Genomic DNA, 22136 nt, shown 5'->3' on the forward strand with positions numbered 1-22136 from the left:
AATGGCACACATGACAATAGCAAGGAAACAGGGGAAGGGGCTCAAGATAAGTAGCCATCAACTCACAACGACTGAAGGTCAAGAAACAATAGCTAAACGGATCGCGGAGCACACCCAAGCCATTAGCGCTAATACAACGGAGATTGCCCAGCTGACAGCAATCACCGGAGGAATAGAGAAACCGATGATGGGCGATCCCGGAACGCCAGCGGGGCCTCGCAACCCCTCACCCACCGGCAGGTCAACGTGTTGGACAAAGGGGGGTGACGTGACCGCGAGTGAGGGGGTGCTGACCGGCGCGGGGTATTTAAACCCCGCACCGGCGCGCTCCTGTCACTCTCAGCTTTTTTCCGATGCTGTACCTGCGCTGTGAATAAACCAGAGCCTGTTCCACCGAACCAGTGTCTGAGCATTATTCAGAGGTAGGCAGCGCATGACATAGGTACAGAGGCCTTCAGGTACCATGGATATTCCATCTATAGTTCTTGACAGATTTGCATTTCACCAGTGTGCAGTTTTCCTGGTCTTGCGGTTCCTACTAAAGCCACAGATGGATAATAAGGCGAGAAAAGCTCCTGGCTGATCTGCCAGCCAATTGCAACCTTTCCTAGACAAGGAGATGCTGAGGGCAATAACTCACACCCTTGTCATCTTGTGCTTGGATAACTTCACTTCACTCTACGTGAGGTTGCCCTTGAAGATGACCTGGAAGTCACAGTTGGTATAGAATGTAACTGCCTGCCTGCTGGCCAGTGCCAACTGGTTTAGGAGAGTAACACCTATCCTAAGGAAGCTGCATTGGTTGCCAGTAGGCTTTGGGCCCAATTCAAGGTGGTGTCCATTACCCATAATGTCCTTTATCTCTGGACATTACTATCTTGGACCCTCACTGTCTTCAGGAACATCTACTCCAAACAGAATCTGCCTGCCTAAAATGTGTTAGCCAGGAAGGAACACTGGAAATGCCTACCCCTGCAAATGGCAGTATATTCTATTAAACATCTCTTGAGATACCAATTTGGTCTAGATGCATTGACAGCAATTAAAACTCCCAAATTATTTTAAGTATTGAAATGTTTATGGATGATTCTAGGTCTATAGTATTTTTTAATGCAGCAAAGGTTTTTGTTTGTTTTCTGTTTTGTTTTCAAGAACACTGGAATAAAAAGTTGAAACAGCCATATTTCCATCCATGGCTAAGTGTCTTAAAGAATATTAAGACTTTTATGTTTCTTATGATATTAAGATGAGACTAAGTCAACACAAATGTTTCTTATTTACTGGACATTCCAGAGAATGTTTTTAAAAGGTTGGCTGTCAACATTATTATGATGGAGTGGGTAAGGGGACACTGATTCATATGATATGAATATCATGCACTACTGCCCTGTTTTGGTATCATATTCAAAAGCATTATTTTTTCTCCTACCTCCTTCCAAGGCTCCAGTGCAATCTATGGAAGTCTGAATTGGCCCATTTCTGGTCCTAGTCATCTACACATACTTTGTAATAAATCAGAGCCATACAATTTCCACATCAAGGTGCACTGTTAATGAACAAATATTTCCACTTATTTTTATATGCAATTTTGTCCAACTCATAGGTGCATTACTTTTCCTAATCTATGTAACCAAGATTTAAGCCAAAATAATTAAAAAGTATATAAGACAAACAAATTTTGTTACCCAATTGGTCAGTTTGGTTAAAAAATAGGCAAAATATAATTCTCACAAAGTATTAGTGCATATACCACATTATGCTGCGATATGATTGAGTATGCTGGTTTAGGAATCTGGAAGGTACCACCATGGAGAAAGCTGACACAGAGTCATTTACAGATGATCCATTTTCAGGTGCCCCTGCCTTTTTTTTTTTTTTTTTTTTTCTGTTGCTTATATTTCATTGAGGAATTACTGGTTTTCTTTTGCCAAATCATTTCTGTAAACATTTTTTCCTCAAGTGTTTACTCAATAACACTGCCCCAAGGACACAAAAAACCCAATATAATTATGGCGTTTAAAAAAAATAAATCTACAAAATTGGTTCTGGGGAAATGTTTATTTTGAAAACCACTTTGCTATTGTTCTTAAGATAACTGATTGCACAGAATCCAGCTTTACTCTTTTGAAAGGAAACACTCAGGAAAGTACATAAGGTCAAATACCAGGGAGAAAATATCAGCTGTGGGAAATTTCTTTGATTGGACAACATTTTTTTTGTATAAAAAGCCTTGGGTTTTTATCAGAAAAAAATAGGAGGAGGCATTATTAAATAATTCACCCAGCTGGTACAATGCTTGTTAAGAATTTGGGAACACAGGGGGAGGGTAATCTTTTGTTCTAAACTTTCAGTATGACTGTAATTTGTTATCACGGTGATTCCACTCACACATACATGCATATATCCCAATCATTGCTAAATCATTGCTCATTGTCCCATGTGCAAATTATAAACAATCACAAGATACTAAAGGTACACTGAACTTCCAAAGAGACAACACCAGAAGATCTATGAGTGACTTGCACTACTTCTCACGAATGTTCTTCAATCATCCCAAATTGATGAGATGCCTTTTCTCCTGTGTGTAGAAACTGAAGGGGAAACAAACACCAGCCATAAATAAGTGGCTGATAAGGCAGAGTCTACATTTGATTTGTTTCATGTACATTTGGAACCTGGAATTTGGACAATGGAATTTGGAAAAAGGAAGCAGAATTAGATCAAAGAAAGAAAGTGATGGGAAAACATTAAATTGAGAACTAAACAAGTCCTTTAAGTTCAAAAACAGGAGAGAATATGTTCCTCTATTCTTGGGTTTTTAATCTTTGAATGGCACTCAGAGTCACTGCTGTGAGATGGATAGCCATATAAATAATTTAAATAACTCAAATAAATAGTTAAAATAAATGAAATCACTTAACTGGAAACATTTTCCATCAGGTTACTGATATCAGTTAAACACAGAATTTACAGTCTGAGATTCATGAGTATGGTTAGAACTTTTCCACTGATCGGTGATCACTGTTTTGCACATGTGGATCTTTGACTCTGAGGACTAGCCATGTGACAGAGAGAGGCAGCTTCTGGATCTGATCCAGTATGTTTGAATTTTGTCTTTTTTTTTTAACTTTATCCTATTCCGCATTTTCTATTTTTCTACAAAATCATATGGAGAAGTTGAAAGACCAGGAACTAATCCCATAAAAATGAGCTATCACTGAGAGTGCAGCTTTGATGCAAAGAAAGCCTTCTGCCTGTTTTGTTGTGATCTCTTTGTTTCCTGTCTTGTTTACTAAAGGTATTACCTCCTTGACACAGGGCATTTCCTATGATTAAGGACTGGGGAATAATGATAGCCTTGGATGCAGCCTCAGGCTAGAGGATTTTCCTATGCTGGAAATGCTCCATGCTACCATGTCTGCTATTTAATTAGACCCCAAAGCTGCCTTGGTAGCTGCAGGACAAGTCTTAGGCTACAGAATGAATCAGATGTTGCAATTCCCACCTTACCTGATCATGGTTTGGTAGCATCTGAAATTAAACAAACAAAACCCCTATGCATATATATTTCAATGGGACTGTAAGTTTTTTTTTAGCTATACAGAGTGCAAAACCACAATGTGTTCTAATTTCTGTTAACAGGTATATAGCCATTGAACTTAATCAACAAACTGGATTTCTCTTGACACAAGATAAATGCCATCATATTAAAGAACAGAATCATGTCCAAGGGTACTATGGCAGAAGGCATTTTCAATAAGCATTCAATTAGATTTCGTTACTATCTCACCAGACCATTGTTACACAACATCAAAAAACAAATACTGAAATTGTACATCCCTGCTATGGGACAATTCACCATGCATTTCCATAATGTGGTTTCTCACCATGGAATTGTTTTATGTCACATTGGATGGCAGGCAATTAATATACAAACAAACTCCACAAAAAGCTTTGAGTATGAAGATGTTGAACTGCTGTAGAAGTTGAATTGCAACACCTGAATTGTAGCAGATTCATGACAATGCAAATTATTAATTGATTCTGCCCTTCAGAATATAAGATCATGAAACATAAGCTTATTTCATTATAAAGCCACATGCTCAGTCTAATGGCTGTGTCAAAGCTTATTTACCCAAAACATAAGTGATTTGTAAGGGGCACTTCCATGGATTGAAATAGATAGGTGTACAGGACTGGTCTTGCTAGAAAAAGAAGCAACAACGTCTGTGAGTTCTCCAAGTGTCAGCTGAAGCTGTTGCTCAACTTGAGATCTAAGTAGTCTTGGCAATAAGACAGGCAGGTCCAAAGACACATATATTGCTTGTATCCTATTTTATTTTTTTATTTGTTTGAAGAGGCTTGCAGTAGAAAAAGTTCTGAAATCATATCTAGTCAAGCATAGATTTTATTTTTGAGAATAAACGGTTGTAACTGTTTCCTCCTCCCATATACTTGCTCTGTGTTTTAACCTGGTATCCCATCCAAATGTCTATAATCACAGTAATAGCTGTAAAGTGCAATATTGTCAGAAACAGGGGCCTAATTTTATCATTTGGTGATGATTAAAGGCAGAGTTCCATGATGAACATTTTTGTGAGCTGTTTGCTAGCAGAGAATGCTTTTAAAAGTTGGCCAGAAGTTCATCAGGCAGAATCCAGGGACAGTTCTGGAACAGCTGTTTTCTTTTCTAGTCAATGGGCTTTATTTCTTGAAGGTTCTGAACAATACACTTCTAGAGATACTAAAGTAATCAGTATTTCAAGAAGAGGATTAGTTGTTACAGTTGTATAATACAAGGAAGGAAGGAAGGAAGGAAGGAAGGAAGGAAGGAAGGAAGGAAGGAAGGAAGGAAGGAAGGAAGGAAGGAAGGAAGGAAGGAAGGAAGGAAATTTTCTTACAAGTGTTGATATGGAAACCTTTATTCAAAATCTGAATATTGTTGACTTTCTCAGTATGGTGAGAGAAATCCTGCATGCTCCTGGCAATGTCTCCCAACTGTAACTACTCTACTGCTAATGTTCTGTTTTATGACCTCGATATGCCAGACAACAAATTGTTCTCAGGAGATGTTTAGCTGCAGGATAATGATAGTAGGAGTATTATTTACAACAGAAAAATATGTCAAGTGGAAGTTCAAAACTGACTTTTTACATGCAACCTTGCTTACTAACTTTGGCTTGCTTGTTTTTGACCTTCAAAAATACATTTTACCATTTTTAAATTGTGAAGAACCTCAAGATAATACTCTCTTTTTCTCTTATCATTGCATTCTCTTTAATAAGGAATTTATTACTTCTGGATATAGTAATGGCTTAGACAAGGTCAATAACATGAAGCTGAATCCCAACTAGATGTAAGAACTCTAGGCTGATGGTTCTGTTATCTGAAAAGCTGATATATAACCTATCCTGGGTTAGCCTGCGTGTCTTCTGTAGATGTAGGTCTGTAATTTGGAAATGAGGGGCAAGTGAGACCAACACTGTCTACATCAAAGCAGTTTTGTTGGCTCAGAGCAAATTCTAGTTTTTTTTTCCAATTTGTAAACTGCAGCTATAGCCATATCATTTGTTTATTAAATAGAGACACTTCAGCTATAGTGATATAGTGTCCTAATAACATCCAGATTTAAGTATGGTAATTTATTTTATATAATACTGCCTTTGAAAACAGTTCTTTCCAAAATGGGTCTTGGCCCCATCTACTTTGGAGTGCAGCTCTCAAGATGACATGCCCAGCCTGCTGTACCCTTCAAACCTACCATAGTTGGGCACTTCTTATCTAGGTCATCAAATATCTGATTAGAAAATGATTATGTATTTCCATCAGTATTGTTCCTGAGTCTGTGTCAGCCTATGAGCTAGTAATATTGTTCTTATACTGATAAGGGCATTCTTTAAAAAAAAATGTAAAATCCCCCAAAACTGTAAATGGAGACAATTTTTGTAGCTAGATGTTCTGTTGAACCAAGTAAAGGCTCATTATGATCTATATACATAGACTTCTGGGTGTTTTTTTAAAAATAATAATCCTATCTGCTATGCAAACTGATTAAACGCTGTCTGTTTTTTGAAGTGTTTTATTACATGTGGCCTCTAGAGCCAACAAATCTATGAGAACTTTACTTCTTTCCCCATAATATAAATACACTTCTCTAATACATTTTCCTTCTGCTCCATTCCTAGTGAAGTCAAAGAATATGTTTAAGTATTCTCAGGAGCACAATTTATCTTGTACCTTTCATACATGCTATGTTAAACAAAACAAATGCAGCTTGATACTTCCATAACAATCTCCATCCATTCTTCTTTATAGCAAGTCTGGTATTTGTATGGGAATACTATAAATCCAAAAGAGGTGGAATCTAATAATGCCAATCCTAAAGAATATATTGGAAGACTATTGGGTATTTTCATTTAATGAAACAAAACAAAGTGTTATGCAAAATCATAGGGATGATATTAAAATTTCTGTAGTACGCTTCCCTGCTATGTCTTTTAGGACTAAAGCATCAGTTGGCGAGATTCTCCATTACCAGCAATCTTTTCATTAGACATTTAATTACATTGGAAAAAATCACTATACAATAAAGTTATTTTGGAATTTCCATTTTTCCCCACTTAGATATTTATTTAATTTATCCCCGCCCATCTCCTCCCATTGGGGGACTCTGGGCGGTTTACAATAAAATAATCAATTAAAACAATGAACATACAGTATAAATACGATACATAAATATATCATTGCTCTTAATAAATAAATAAATATAAAAATAAGAGTAAAAATAAGGATAAGAATAAAGTCCAAGTGGCAGAAGAATCTGATACAGCCTGTATGTGGGAGGAGTGGTCTAAGATACCAGCCATCCCCATGTGGAACTACTCCCCTCTCCACCCCAAGCGAGGCAGCAGAGCCAAGTCTTCAGGCTCCTCCAGAAGGCCAGGAGCGATGGGGCTAACCTCACCTCTGGGGTCAGTGTGTTCCACAGGGCGGGAGCTACTGCAGAGAAGGCCTGCTTCCTAGACCTTGCCAAATGAAGTTCTCTTACAGACGGGGTCCGTAACATGCCCCCTCTGCACGATCGGGTGGGACAGGTTGATGTAATGGGGAAGAGGCGGTCCCTCAGGTAACCCAGTCCCATGCCATGTAGGGCTTTAAAGGTGATAACCAACACCTTGAATTGGACCCAGAAGCAAACTGGTGCATGCTCATTATACTCCATGTTTACTAAAAATGTCAAGCAAAGAACAAAATTGGAATTTAAATCTTTATGTATGGTTCTGGGAAAACTTCTCTATATTATATCTACTAGTATGGTCTCTGCATATTTACATATTAACTTGAAAATTCATAAACTGATAGTTTATTATTAACTGAGTTTCAGTAATTTTCCCCACTTAAATCCAGCTACCACCAAACTGGATAGAACAAATAAGATGAAACAGTATTGGGGATATATGCAGTATACTATATAATAAATGCAGTATAATATTGTATTTCTGCTAATCACAAACTTTAAACGGAACTTAATTTGTACCTGATGACAACTTCCAGATGTGGCAGTGCCATATGTCACGTTAGAGATTTTATTTGTCATTCAGGATTAAACACAGTGATGTTGATTAGACATCAACGCAAACTTTGCTGGTTTAAGTGGCCACCATTGTCACTGCCCTTGGCTACCAACAATTTCTATGTTTGGAAAGCCAGATTGTGAATTTTATGTACTCTGTAGTATCTATGTGATTTGCATAATCAAATATGTAAATGATGTAACCAATTTTAGAATTCATTATAGCTGTTTGACGCCTAATGCTACTACATAAAATCAATTTCTTTTTCCTTGCTAGCTAAAAATGTAATAGTGTACTAGGGAAAGTATGCAAATATGCCTGTACTACAGAAGAATAGCTGGCATATATGACCATGTAGTAAGAAATAAATAAGTAAATAAATATCAGATCATGTGCATGCAATATAGTAGTTCAGTTTTTCATATAACGTTTTATGCAAACTCAACTCTTATGTAGCTTTAACTTTCCCCACTACCTCTGAATGAAAGGAGGGAATGTAAATTGATAATTAGAATATTGCTCTACTGAAGCAAACATAAGGCAGATAAGATTTAAATAATCTGCACATACACAAACACACACACAATTTTTATTGAAGATTTTTACATAGATAAAAGATAAACATGAAAATATATAAAGAAAAGTTAAAAAAAGAAAGGTAAAAGAAAAAGGACAAGAAGTAATACAGTTAGGAAAAAAAAGATAAGTGACTTCTGATCTTCTCTGCAGCAGTTACAAATAGATTTATTATCCCTCCTCCCTCTTTAAAATTACATTACAAAGATTCCTTCTGTCACATATTCAACACTTTTTTCAATCAGCAAACCCAGAAATCACCATTTCACTTTTTTTCCATTTTCAGCAAAAAGTCCATAAATGGTTTCCAGTCTTTTATAAAAGTACTTGTTGTTTTATCCCTGACCAGACAGGTCAGTTTTGCCATTTCTGCCAATCCTGCCATCTTTACAATCCATTCCTCCATTGTGGGTATTTCAGTGTTTCTTCATTGTTGTGCATACAGTAATCTTGCTGCAGTTACCTTATATGAAATCAGTCTTCCATAAGTTTTTTCTAACTGATTGTCCATAAGTCCCAGTAAAAAAAAACCTCTGGTTTCATCTTAATATTAATCTTCAAAACTTTTTGCATCATATATACTTGTATCCAAATTATTTTTTGCTTTTTCACAAGTCCAATATGCATGGTAAAATGTCCCTTTGTGTTTTTCATATTTCCAGTATTGACCAGATTTAGCTTTATACATCTTGGATAATTTCTCTGGTGCCATATACCAACAATACATCATTCTATAAAAATTCTCTCTTAAATTATAATGAAATGTAAAATTTAATCCTTTTATCCACATTCCTTCCCATTGATCCATCTGTATGTTATAAACAAAGTTCTTAGCCATTTTCTCATGCAGTCTTTAACTTCTTCCATTTCAAATCTCAGCAAAAGTTTATACCTTTCTACAGTCACATGTTCATCATTTGTGCATAATTCAATTTCAAATTCTGTCTTATATTGTTCAATTCCAGTAACTTTTTTATCTATATTAAATCTTTCTCTCAATTGTGCATATGAAATGAAAATGCATACATTAGGCAAATTGTCATGGAAATTTAAAATGTTTTGTATACCCATGTGACAATTAGACAAAATCAGCTTAAGCTTAAAACATAGAAGCTTAACAAAATAGACCTTCCTTCCTTCCTCTTGCTTCCTTCAGTCTATGTGGGCATTTTCCTGCATAACTGATTGCCTATACCATTGAAAAGTGGAGTGATATTTTGGGGTGTGCTGAAAAACTGGGATCAGTAAATAATGAAGCATTCATAAGGATAATTAAATGGAATCCATAATACATTAACTACCTCTTCATTAGAAGTCATAGAATCACAGAATGCAAGAGTTGGAAGGATGTCAATACCAACCCCTTATCCAATGCAGGAATACATTATACTTGGAGACAGTTACCTTGATTCCTCTCAGTCCTCTCTTCTTCAGGCTTAACATACCCAATGCCTTCAACTATTCCCCATAACTTTTTTTTTTTTTATTTCTAAGGCTCTTATTATCTTAGCTAGTTTCCTCTGGTTATGCTCCAATTTAATAAGTATCCAATCCTAAAATGCAACACTCAGAACTAGGCATAATATTCCAAATGTGGTCTAACAAAGCAGAATAGAAAGCTATGATCTTGATCATGAGAGGATACTTCTGTTGATGCATCTTGGATTGCATTGGCTTTTTTGCAGCTGTACTTCACTGTTGATTCATGTTCAGCTTGTAACCCGCCAAGACGCCTAGATGAATTTTCCACGTACTGCTGCCTCTTATGGTCCCTACCATCCTATATTAATGGCTTAGTTTTTTTCCCCATCCAAATGTAGGACTTTGCATATGTCCCTGTTTAAATTCATCTTTCTGGTTTCTGCCCATTGTTTCAGCTTGTCAAGATCCTGATAGTATCCTATAGAGTATTTGCTATTCCCTTATCTTTGTGTCATACACACATTTGATAATTATATTTTCTAACTAAATAACCCTAACTATTTAAACCAATCAGCAGAGGGCCTAAAATGGAGCCCTGTGGTATGCTTCCTTTCAGCTTAACACAGAGCCATTGAGGTACACTCACTTGCTTTGATTTTTCAAGCCAACTCTGTAACCACCTAATTATAGCATAATCTCACTCACATTTTGCTAATGTCATGGGACATTTTCTTAAATGCTTTGCTGAAGTCAAGGTGCCCTATATCTCCCAAATGTCCATGGTCAACTAAACTGATCAGTCTATCCCCCGCTCCACAAAAAGAAAGGGTTGGTTTGGTTTGTCATGATTTATTCTTGATAAACACACACTGTCACAATGCTCACAAACTGACAGCTTAAAACTCTGTTCCACAATTTTGCCTGGCATCATCATCAAGATGACCAGTCTGTAATTACCTGAATCCTCTTTTTCCTGCTCTTTTGAACATACAGTATATATTTGGCTTTCTCCAGTCCTCTGGAATTGGAGGGTAATTGCCTGCCCCCCAAGATTTCTCAAAGATCATAGAAAGGGGCTTTGAGATGACATCTGTACAATCCTTCATGATTCTTTGATGTTTTCAAGTCAGATGGCATGATATCTTTCCATCCTCATGTGCACCAGTCCTATGCAATATAATTATCATCATCATGAGTGAAGAAAGAGGGTAGGAGTTATCATTAAAATATTTCACCTAAAAAAACCTTATGACAAACTATACCTGCAGTAATTCATTATGTGTTCAATGCACATATTTTTCAATTCAGCAATATATAATGAGTTGCATTGCCGCTGATGTTTAGAATAGGATGTTGCCACTCTTGTTCCTCAGCATTAGATTCTCTAAGGTATGTGTACTGCTGTCTACATTATATATTTCTGAATATATAATGTAGTGTGTGTATGTGTGTGCATGTGTGTGTGTGTGTTAGATATAGTGTGTTTCAGGGACAAACTACAAGAATTGTAAAACCTGTACTATGTGGTTGCTCTTCCCCTTATTTTTTTTCCTAATGAAAGCAAATGCTGGCCATATGAATCTCAGAGCACAGCTCTAGTTCTGATTTTAAAATACATGAAGAAGGGGAGTGGAATTTATATAAGTAAGGGGACTGAAGGAAAGTTTTGAGATGCTTCTCCCTCAACTAAAATGATCCTCACAGAATAGATCACTTTGCATGTAGTCTAGAACATATAAAAACAGAAGGGAAGCTTTACAGTACATATTTCACATACTGTGTAATGTAGCACTAAGATTTCATTAACAAACTTTTAGAAGTTTGCTTGCAAACATTCAAACTATTCACTGTAATGTTTATCTGAAGGAAAAATATTTAATTGCATAATTCTGTCCTGTCACCAGAACAATAGGATACAAATCAATTATTAAATGAACATTACATTTTGTTTTGCCAGAAAAACAAAAGTGCCAAGTCTATTCAATCATTTTTTTTTGAACTAAAAGAAAATCCACACCTGTGATTTTGATTTTAATTCTCTTGCGTGCTGCCCATTTTAATCATCTCTCCTACAAAAAAGACAACCGACATTCCATCAAACTTTTAAATGGAAGTTTTACTTATTTATAGAATTTATAAGGCTGCCCAGCTCATAATTTATGATTCTGGGTAGTGTACATCAATAAAAACCCAACCTCCCCCCTCCCAAAACTGACCAATATAAAATCCATATAGCAAACATAACTGTTACACACAGCCAAGGCTCGAAATAATACATACTTCATCTCCCAATACAGCAGACTTGATTACCATCTTGGCCTAATGCATGGGAGAAGAGCTAGGTCTTCATGGTCCTATGAAAGACTAGTAGGTTTGGGGTCAGCACACTGGGGTGGGGGGGAGCTTGTTCCAAGGTGCAGGTACACCAATAGTGAAAGCACACCTCCTAGGTCCCATCAGATGACATTGCCTCAAAGAGGGAACCTGGAGCATGTCCACCCTACAGAGGATATAAAAAGTCTACACACCCCTGTTAAAATGCCAGGTTTTTGAGATGTAAAAAAATCAGACCAAGATAAATCACTTCAGAATTTTTTCCACCTTTAATATAACATACAAGCTGTATAATTCAACTGAAAAACAAACTGAAATCTTTTAGGTGGGGGGGGGGGAAATAAAAATAAAAAACTGTAGCAGAAGTTCAACTGAGAGGTGACCAACACATGAGTGACAGTGAGCAAGGCCTCTCAATCCATAGGTGGGTGCAATTGACACACAAGATCGAGTTGTGGAAAGGCCGTCCTGGCCACAGCTGCCACCTGTTCCTCAAGCAGGAGTAGGGAGTCCAGGAGTATCCCCAAACTGGCTCACAGAGCACAGAGGCTCTGAATGGGGAGCCAAATGTGAAAAATCCCCCAATCTGGATCCTGGGGGGCCTCAAACCAAGAGCCACTCAGACTTCTCAGAGTTAAGTCAAAGCCTGTTCTTCCCCATTTAGTTCCACTTTGTTAAGGACATAAACCTACTTTCCTCAGTTATTTTCAGTTCAGTTGCCCTTTTCTTGCCTTTCAGAAGTTCATTTGCTTCCATATTTTCTCCACTGCTTTATTAATAGGCCTCCTTTAAAAAAAACCTATATGTAGACAGCACTTACTGAGAAAAAAGTTGGGACTCCTTGCTGCGCTCTAATGATTAGAATCATTTAAAAAGCATCAATAAAGTAAAAGCTTCATCAAAAGCTCATCTCTGACATGACTGGAATGAGGGCACAGCAAGAGAGTGCCCTACATCCCAAACATCAGACTCAATTGTGGTCACCTTGGGTTCTTGCTCTCCATCATGCTTATGCAGGCAACAAAGTAGTCTCTACACATTATAAATCTGTTGCAGCAACTTTGAGATTCACAGGTGGATGACAAGGGTGATTCATCTCTTCCGATCCTCTGCAGGCCACCTGTCAAATGCCCATACAGCTTTTTTTGCCTTTAATGTAACATTCTCAGTGTTACCAGAAAGCTACCAAGAAGGGTGCCCTATTGATGGTTAGTGATGTCAGTCTGTTACAGTAATATTGGAGGCTGAAAATGTGTTGGGGGAAATATAAATTAATAATAAATCCATTATCTGAAGACTTATCCTTATGAAGATGGAACTGCAGGATTCATCAATAAGGAAAAGGGATCTGCATTTTTAGGGGAACTGAAAGATTTGCAGAAATACAAAGTGTTTTTAAGAAAATAAGGAATCTTAAGGGTGGAAAACCTAGAAAGTTCATTGAGAAATGAGTGTGCTTAATACAGCTCATAGATTATTGGAAGAGAACCTGTTTGAGGTACAAAAGATCTTTGGCTTCTTAAAAGAGATCTGAGAAAATTTCCTTTCTGAAACCTTAAGGAGTTACTATCAGTCAGTAGGCTATGCTGAGCTACATGTAAGTCTGATCCAATTCTGTGCCCTGGCTCACACATTATGTTAATGAATATTATCTATCTATCTATCTATCTATCTATCTATCTATCTATCTATCTATCTATCTATCTATCTATCTATCTATCTATAGTGTGTGTGTGTGTGTGTGTGTGTATGTATTTGTTGGCTTTAGCTTAACATGTAGTGTGAAGTACTGTTCTATTTCTTCTTGTGGTTAAACAAGTTAAGAAGTAAATATGGCCAACTGAGCTGGTTTAGTAATCCATGGTTGAGCAAAGTGTGGCTTTGTATGATGCATGGATATCATAATGTTATTATGTTAATAATTAGAAGCCATGGGATTCTGATCAACTCATAGAAAAGCATTGAAAGAAGAGGAAGAATGGAATAGAATGGAGTATTCAAGATTGGTGCCAAAATTCTGACTAGGAACATTTCATACTATATTTTTGCCAGCTTTACATGTTCTTCTTTTATTCTTTGCCTATTAATGCTCAGTTAAATTATAAGCAATATTCCAAATATGCTTATTCTGACATTTCTCAAGAGCTTCCATTCAAGAATAATAATTTTTAGATCCTCACTATATGTGCTTTGAATTACATAGTAATTCAATTTCTGTGGTATATTTTCATAAAGGATGTCCTTTCCGATCATTTTGAAGAATTTCCCCAAAGACATTCAGATAGAGATTGTATTTTGGTTCAGTTTAACTATCCTCCTTATGTGTCACTCTAATTTAGTTTTCAAGTCTAATTATATATGATAAACCAATATTCAGTTGCTCTTAACAGGTTATTGCTAAAGGCACACATTTCGCACAATATTAACTTTTTCTCCAGATCTATAAAAATGAGCGAGTGAAGTTTATACAAGTGGTGTTTCTGAGTGAGCAAAGGGAGAAACAAACTGTGTAGGAACATTGCCATATAGAATGTTTTCCAGGACTCCAAGGATCATTATCTGAGTTCTGAAACTCAGTGTCTTGATGGTAAGTTTATTGTGTGTAAATATTGTCTCTCCATGTAAGATCTTTCAGGAAAACACAGTAACAAGGTCTAAAGCCATCAATTTTCATGTTCTCATAAGAGGATACTGTGTGGGACAAATTATAGTCTATCTTATATACATGACTGCAGTGAGGGGTTTTGCACTGTGTAGCAAAAGAAGCAGGCAAGCTGATGACCCTGGCAGGGGAGGAGACAGATAATAAAAACCAGGTTGATTTTTCCTTGAAATGAAAGGAGTCAGTGTATGGACACAATAAAGGACATTACTTAGGTTAGAAGGTGATGGTATCAGTAGAGCAGGATGGTTTTGGAGCCTTCTTAGAAAAGTAGAATTCAGAGGCACTGGGTCAGCCCATAGTAAGGTCACCCCTTGTTCTTATCAGATGCTACATTCTGTCTGTAAAGGTCATGTTTAAATCTGCATTGTCTTTGTAATCCTTCTGTATCATTTCCAGGGGCATATAACCTGTAACTTTGTAGGCCTCTGGGGCTCTTCTGTGTTCCTTTGGCAAGGAACCCAGGGATTACTGTAGTTTTCTGTACCAATAAAAATACTTCACTGCATCTATCTCCAAATGCTTTGCTTTGGTTCTTTATTTAAGTGGGCATTTTTCCCACAACAGGAAATGTTCAATACATCTGTTCATAATTTTTGTATTATGAAAAATAGAAGTTGGCATAGAAATGGGTTGATTGTTGAGTGGCAGTTTGTCAGAGGAGGGAATCTGAGCAGCATAGTAAGTTGTATATCTCTGCTGCTGGCCCAGAAGTATAAAAGATTGGCAGGATCCTAAGGGGATCAACAGAAAGCAGTGGCATACCAATATTCCTCATCATTATTTTCCTTCAATGCACTACAAAGAAGTGCTTTCAGATTTATTTCTTTTCAAGAGAAGAAATGTTTACTTAATTTCTTATGGGTGCAGTGAAGCAGTTTTGCATTTACTTTAGTTATGAAGTGACTGGCAGACAGGAGTGAGTATCCTGTCTTTGCAACAATTATCCCCAGCCATCTGCAGCCTGCCTGGATTCCCCCATTTGAATTCAGCCCCAGAGGAAGACATCAGGAGGGTTTTTCTCCAGTGAGCCTTTTTCACATCAGGATGGAGAGTGACATAAACAATAACAACTCTGCCACCTTGCAAATTAAATCAGCTAAAAAACAGCAAAAAAGAGAAGTTTCTGCAAAATGAACCAGAAGCCTCTTTCACTGGGGGAAGGGAGGGAACTTTTGGGAAACCAGAGGACAGATCTCAGTGTAATGTTAGTTCTGGGTGGTGGTGTCAAGGAAATGCTAAGAGCTGTCATTGGTTAGCAGGATCTTTAACATTCTGAACTGTTCAACATTTTCCCCCAAATGAGCCAAGAGGTACACCAGTCCTGAAGCTGGTGTAGTCAGTTCCTCCCACTGGAGTTCCTGGGAGAGGTAAATGTATAAAAGAAAAACACCTTACAGCTCTGGCTGAAATACTCTGCCAAGGCTTTGAATGTGACAAGGCAACTATATTGATTCTCATCATTATAGCTGCTCTTTGAATGAGATACTTTCTACAGATTTTATTTCTTCCATACACTTAATTTTAATAACAGCAACGAGTCTACTTCAGCAAGTCAAAGATAATACAAGCAGTACTATATCCGATCATGCACAAGTACTCTTTCAATTAACACTAACAGAAGAACATCCTTTTCATTGAAAACAATCCATCTAGAAGCCAACACATTTAGAGAATAAACAATATGGAGAAGATACCTGTTGGGGCATGGAAACATGATGATTCTACCTGCTAACTCCAAAGCACGAGAGAATTAGAAGATACTAAGGAGAAATTTAGCTCAGTTCTTATTACAGGGCTTTAGAGTTTGTCCTGTTATTGTTTGTCTCAACTGGAATTTGACCTGACTGAGAATGATGCAGCTACAATAGGCCACACTCTGGACTGCATGTTTAATTTAACATGCTATATGCAGTAGACTCTCAGTTAAACAGAACTCACTCTCAAGCAACCGACAAAAAAAAAACAAATAAATAATACTTTAAATAAAATTTAATAGTAACTCTCAAGCAACCAGAAACTACATTTATCTGGCATCTACCAATCCCCATGGGTGCTGGTTAACTGAGAGTTAACTGAGAGTCTACTGTATTAGGAAACAGAAGAGCACTATCATTTTTGGATTAAAATAAAGTCTAAAACAGAAAATATCATACCTAGAACATCCACATTATTCACAAATGATTCTGACCCAATTGATGAGGATGCTGCAATTGTTCAGGTGTCAGTGATTTTGATTTAATGTGTATGTTCCTTTAACAGACATGTACCTGTGTCTGAATGCACACTGTATGTATGTGTCTGTGTATACACACGTGCACGGACATGCACAATGAAGCATTATTTTATTGCCAAGAACACTTCTGAGCTACGCATAGGCATTCCAAGAAGCGAATGAGAGCAGCGCAGTGCTAGATTTGGAAGGTAAAGGAAAAAAGGGCAAAGGAAAATGGAGGTGAGTGAAATTATTTGGGGGACCTAGAGGGAAAGAGGGAACAACCTCACTAATTGGCAAATTAGCACTTTGAGACTGGCCAGGACCACTATGTAGCCATTTGGGGAACAGACAACCCCCCACATTCACAGAAGCTGTTTTTACAACAGCATCTACAGTAAAAATTGAAGTTATCTACCCGCTCAAAAAAATTGCATCTCCCTGACCTAATGAGATCAAGGCAGAAATGATACACACTTCCAAACTGATGTCTTAGCCACTTAGCAGCTATGCTACTATGTTGTCACTCAGATACATGCCTGATTCTATCTTGTGTACATTATGTGTGTCTGTGGGTGTGCAAGTTTCAATTCTCTAGATTTCCCTTCTTATAAATTGGCTAATCTCATAGTTTTGTATATAACTAGCCCACATCTCAATATTTAGAATGAATGCAGCGATGCAACTCAGGCAAACAGTGGGACTGTTTTTCATGCCTGTGCTATTTTATGTGGGTTCATTAATTACATTTGGGTCCCTCAGCTTGAAATAGGGACATCAAAAGAGCATTTAGTTGCATAGAAAACTACAGTAGCTTAATATTGTTTAAATCATCCAGTTTATGGCTGGATGATTTAAACAATATGCTATTTTATATAAAATATATAAAAAATTACCCTGAGAACCTTTAAAAAGAGTTAAATGTTATCACATATAAACAACTTTTTAATGAAGCATTGTTCAACATGTCTTCTACTGTGACATATAAAACATTTACTTTTTGTGGTGTTTACCATTTCAGAAACAAACAGGAGTAATTTCAGAGTTTATTCCTATTTGTTTCAACATCACTGCAGTTAGGGGATGCATGATAATAATAAGAATTTAAAGATTAAAGAATCTAAAGATAGCTCAAGAAGCCATAAAAACCAGAGAATGAAATTCAATAAAAACTGAACTGGCATTAAAAGAGGAATTAACAAACTCCATTTAAAACTATTTTTATTTTTTATTCAAGGGTACCTAAAGCTAAGGGAACAATGACCCACTGTGAAAAGGGCTAAAATGAGTGGTTCCAGATGTTCTAAGACTCTAAGTTTCATCAATTCCAGCCAACATGGGAGATGTTTTCCAACAACTTGTGCAGGTCCATAAATTCCTAACTAAAGGTTAGATTGTTCTGGAAAATCACTCTGCCATTTGCAAGCACTCACCAAGAGGTAGTAAACGCATAATCCCTTGCCATTAGCCAAAGTGGCTGGCATTGATAGGGCACAGAGATAGGGCGTGGAGTGGCAAAGCAACGGGGCGCGGCAGAGCGTGGCAGGCCACGGTGGACCTCCCGAGGGTTGGGTGAGCTGGCAACCCTCTATTGCCCCTCAACTGGCCCTGGGGGGACCCGGTGGCCTCGGAAATGCCGGCGGGCCGTCCACAGGATGGCGAAGTGGGATAGGCCCTGCCACGAGGCCCTGCGGAGTGTGGTGGAGCGCGGCGAGGCCTAGTGAAGTGGAGCGGAGGCCCGGCGGGCGAGGCGCAGCAGGTGGAGGCGCAGTAAGCCAAGGTGGAGTGGTGGAGTCTAGTGGACCTCTGGCAGACCTGGTGGATTGGCAGCTGAGGAACAACCAGCAGACCTCTGGCAGGCTTGGTGAACTTGGTGGCTGGAGTAGAACTCGGTGGTTGGGGAGAACTTGCAACCGCCCCCTGCGATGGTGAATCTGCCTGCTGAAACCTCACTGAGACAGTGTTGGTGCCTGCTGGAACCCCACTGAGACAGTGCTGTTGCCTACTGGAACCTCACTGAGATGGTGAATCCCAGCGGTGGGTCCCAGCCTCGAGGAGTGGGGTGTGCCTACATGATAGACCTCTTAACGAACATCGTACGGGAGGACTGGTTGCTCCCAATTACTGGGGGGTGGCAGAAGGTTTTAGGATCCCCTTGGTGTGACTTGTGGTGCTCCCCGTCGGGTGAGAGATGGGTGGCCTCACCCCAGACTTGGTTTTCTTGTCGGAGCAGTGGCAATGTGATCTGAGGGGAGAGTTGGATCTATCCCCATTGTCATGGTCAGATCATGCCCTGGTGGCCTTGAGATTCTCTAGTGCTGCCCCACTCAACAGGGAGGCAGGACCCATTTGATTGGTCCACCCCCGGCGACTGATGGACCCTGTAGGGTTTCAGAGGGAGCTGGGGGTTATACCCGAGGATCTACTGCACGGTCCAGCGGAGGCCCTAGCCGTGGCCTGGAATAGGGAGGTGGCGGGGGCCCTGGACAGGATCGCTCCTGAGCAACCTCTCTTGCCTCATCCGACCCAGCACTCCCCATGATTTACGGTGGAGCTGTGGGTTTTGAATAGGATTAAGAGATGTCTAGAGCACTGCTGGAGAAAGGCAAGGAGCGAATCCGACCGAACACAAGCTAGAGCCACTATTAAGGCCTACCTTGTGGCGGTAAGAGCAGCGAAAGGCCAATATTTCTCCGCTCTTATTGCATCCACAGAATGCTGCCCGGCAGCCCTGTTTAGAATTACCTGATCCCTCTTGGGTAAGGGGGATTTGGTGATCCATTTACAGGGCCACGCGGAGGAGTTTTCCGAGCATCTGCAGGATAAAATCGCTCAGATTTGTTCTAAGTTGGACCCTAAGCATGAGGCACAGTCTGGGGAGATGCTGAGGGGCCATACTTACCCTGTTATCTGGGAACAGTTTGATCCTGTTGGGCCTGAGGAAGTGGACAGTATCCTCTGGACTGCAAACAACCACATGCCACCTTGACCCTTGACCCTCCTGGTTGGTAAAGTCGGCCCAGGAGGTGACTTGTGGTTGGGCCCAGGCAATGGTTAATACATCCTTGAGGGAGGGGGAGTTTCTGGCTGCCTTCAAGGAGGCACTGGTACACCCCCTCCTCAAGAAGTCACTCCTGGACCCTAGTATACTAGGCAATTTTCGCCCTGTCTCCCACCTTCCCTTTTTGGGAAAGGTGGTTGAGAAAGTGGTTGCGTTGCAGCTCCAGAGGATTCTGGAGGAAACGGATTATCTGGACCCCTTTAAGTCAGGTTTCAGGCCAGGATATAGGACAGAGACTGCATTGGTCGCACTTATGAATGATCTCTGGCGAGAGCGGGATGGAGGCAGTGCATCCATCCTGGCTCTTCTTGACCTCTCAGCAGCTTTCGATATCATGGTCGATGGTATCCTTTTGGGTCGGCTCAGGGAGTTGGGGGTGGGTGGCGTAGTTTTGCGCTGGTTCACCTCCTTCCTCCAGGACCGGTCCCAATCGGTGGTGATAGGAGAGGAGATATCTGCCCCTCAACTCCTCCATTGCGGGGTGCCGGGATATTGAATAGGAGGGTTTGGTTCTCTCTCCTCTCCTATTCAATATCTACATGAAACCGCTGGGCGAGATCATCAGTCACCATGGGATGAGGTATCATAAATATGTCAATGATACTCAGCTATATATCTCCATCCTGGTTGAGGTAACTGATGCAGTAGCTGCCCTCTCCAAGTGCCTGGGGGCTGTGGGGGTCTGGATGGGGAACAACAGGCTTCAACTGAACCCTAGTAAGATGGAGTGGCTGTGGGTTGAAGGGCCTTCTCTGCAGTGGCACCTGCCCTTTGGAACATTCTGCCCCCGGAGTTGAGACAGGCCCATTCATTCCCGGACTTCCAGAAGAATCTAAAAACCTGGTTCTGCCACCTCGCTCGGGGTGGGAGGGGCACCAGTTCATCTTGGAGGTGGCTATTATAGATTTCCCCCCAATAAACAAGATCTATGCTGCTGGATTTTATATTTTTTACTCTGTATTTATTCTATTTTTATATAGTATTTATATTGTAATTATGTGTTTTAACTTTGATTGTAAACTGCCCAGAGTCCCCTTCTCGGGGGAGATGGGCGGTGATGGAAATTTGAAATATAAATAAATAAATAAATAAATAAATAAATAAAATAAAATAAAGTTCCAAATATGGGAATGACACCAGTTTGCCTGTCTTTGCCCCGAAGTTAGGTAAAATAAGGTGAAGGATTAAGCCCCATGATCAACAATTTTATGTATAATATTTATAGACTGCCCCAATTACCTAAGACTCTAGGAGGATGATAATTTTTAAGGTTATCTTAATAGAATATCCCATACCAATGCATTTTGAGTTATGATGTTTGAGCTGGACAATTATAACGATTCAGAGCTTGCTTCCTCCATGTGCAAAATTGGGTCGTCATATCAACAGAATGAGATTGACTAGAGTGGAGAAAAGGTAAGACTTTCCAAATTATAAATGAAAAATGCTACTTTTGAATAAAACTAAAAGCCATGAATTCCATTCTGACAATTTATTTTGTTGCATATGTAAATTAGACCTCAGATTTCTAATTCATGTTAGGCAGATTGGGTTATTGCAGTTGTGTCCAGAAATGGAGGATCCAGATTTGGAAAGAAAAGAAACCAGATTCAACCATGACCCAACAAAGGTTTATGGACCAGAGACAGTTAATATTAAAAACCAAAATGTTTACAGAAGCTGAATTAGAAGCATTGGAATGTGAATCAAGTAGGGAACGGAAAAAAATCTGAATAGTTGCAAATGTGTGATGATGTGATAGAGCAAGAATGAAGCAAATGAGATTCTTCAGGATGGAAATAAACCAAGAAAACCATTTCAACATCAATGCTTGGTGAAACAAACCAGCTATCTACTGTGCTGCTTATGTTATCACCAAAGATGTTGGACATGAAAGTAAGGAACAAAAACAGGTAAAATAAAAGGAAATCCAAATGGGAAATCTGGTTAGAATTTAAAGTGAAAAAATGCAGGTGAATCTGAGCTATTTGAAAAGCCTAAAACCAGAAAAATGAAAAATAAACTACTGAAACTGGATCTAAAAAAGCAATACAATATTCAAGCCAAAACCATAGCTGAAATTCAAGAACTAAAACAGTAATGTCTTGTGACATTATCAGGAAAAATCAAATGATACGATGATCATGTAAACCAGTGCAATTAAAATTTACTATTTTCCTGTATTTTGTTTCAGGAAATCAGCAGGAACATTGGCTCCAATCATCATCAAAATGAATGAATATTTATCTATCTATCTGTGGGTTCACTCATAAAACATAACAACAGGGCACA

This window comes from Candoia aspera, chromosome 1, assembly GCF_035149785.1.
Source record: "Candoia aspera isolate rCanAsp1 chromosome 1, rCanAsp1.hap2, whole genome shotgun sequence".
Taxonomy (NCBI): Eukaryota; Metazoa; Chordata; class Lepidosauria; order Squamata; family Boidae; genus Candoia; species Candoia aspera.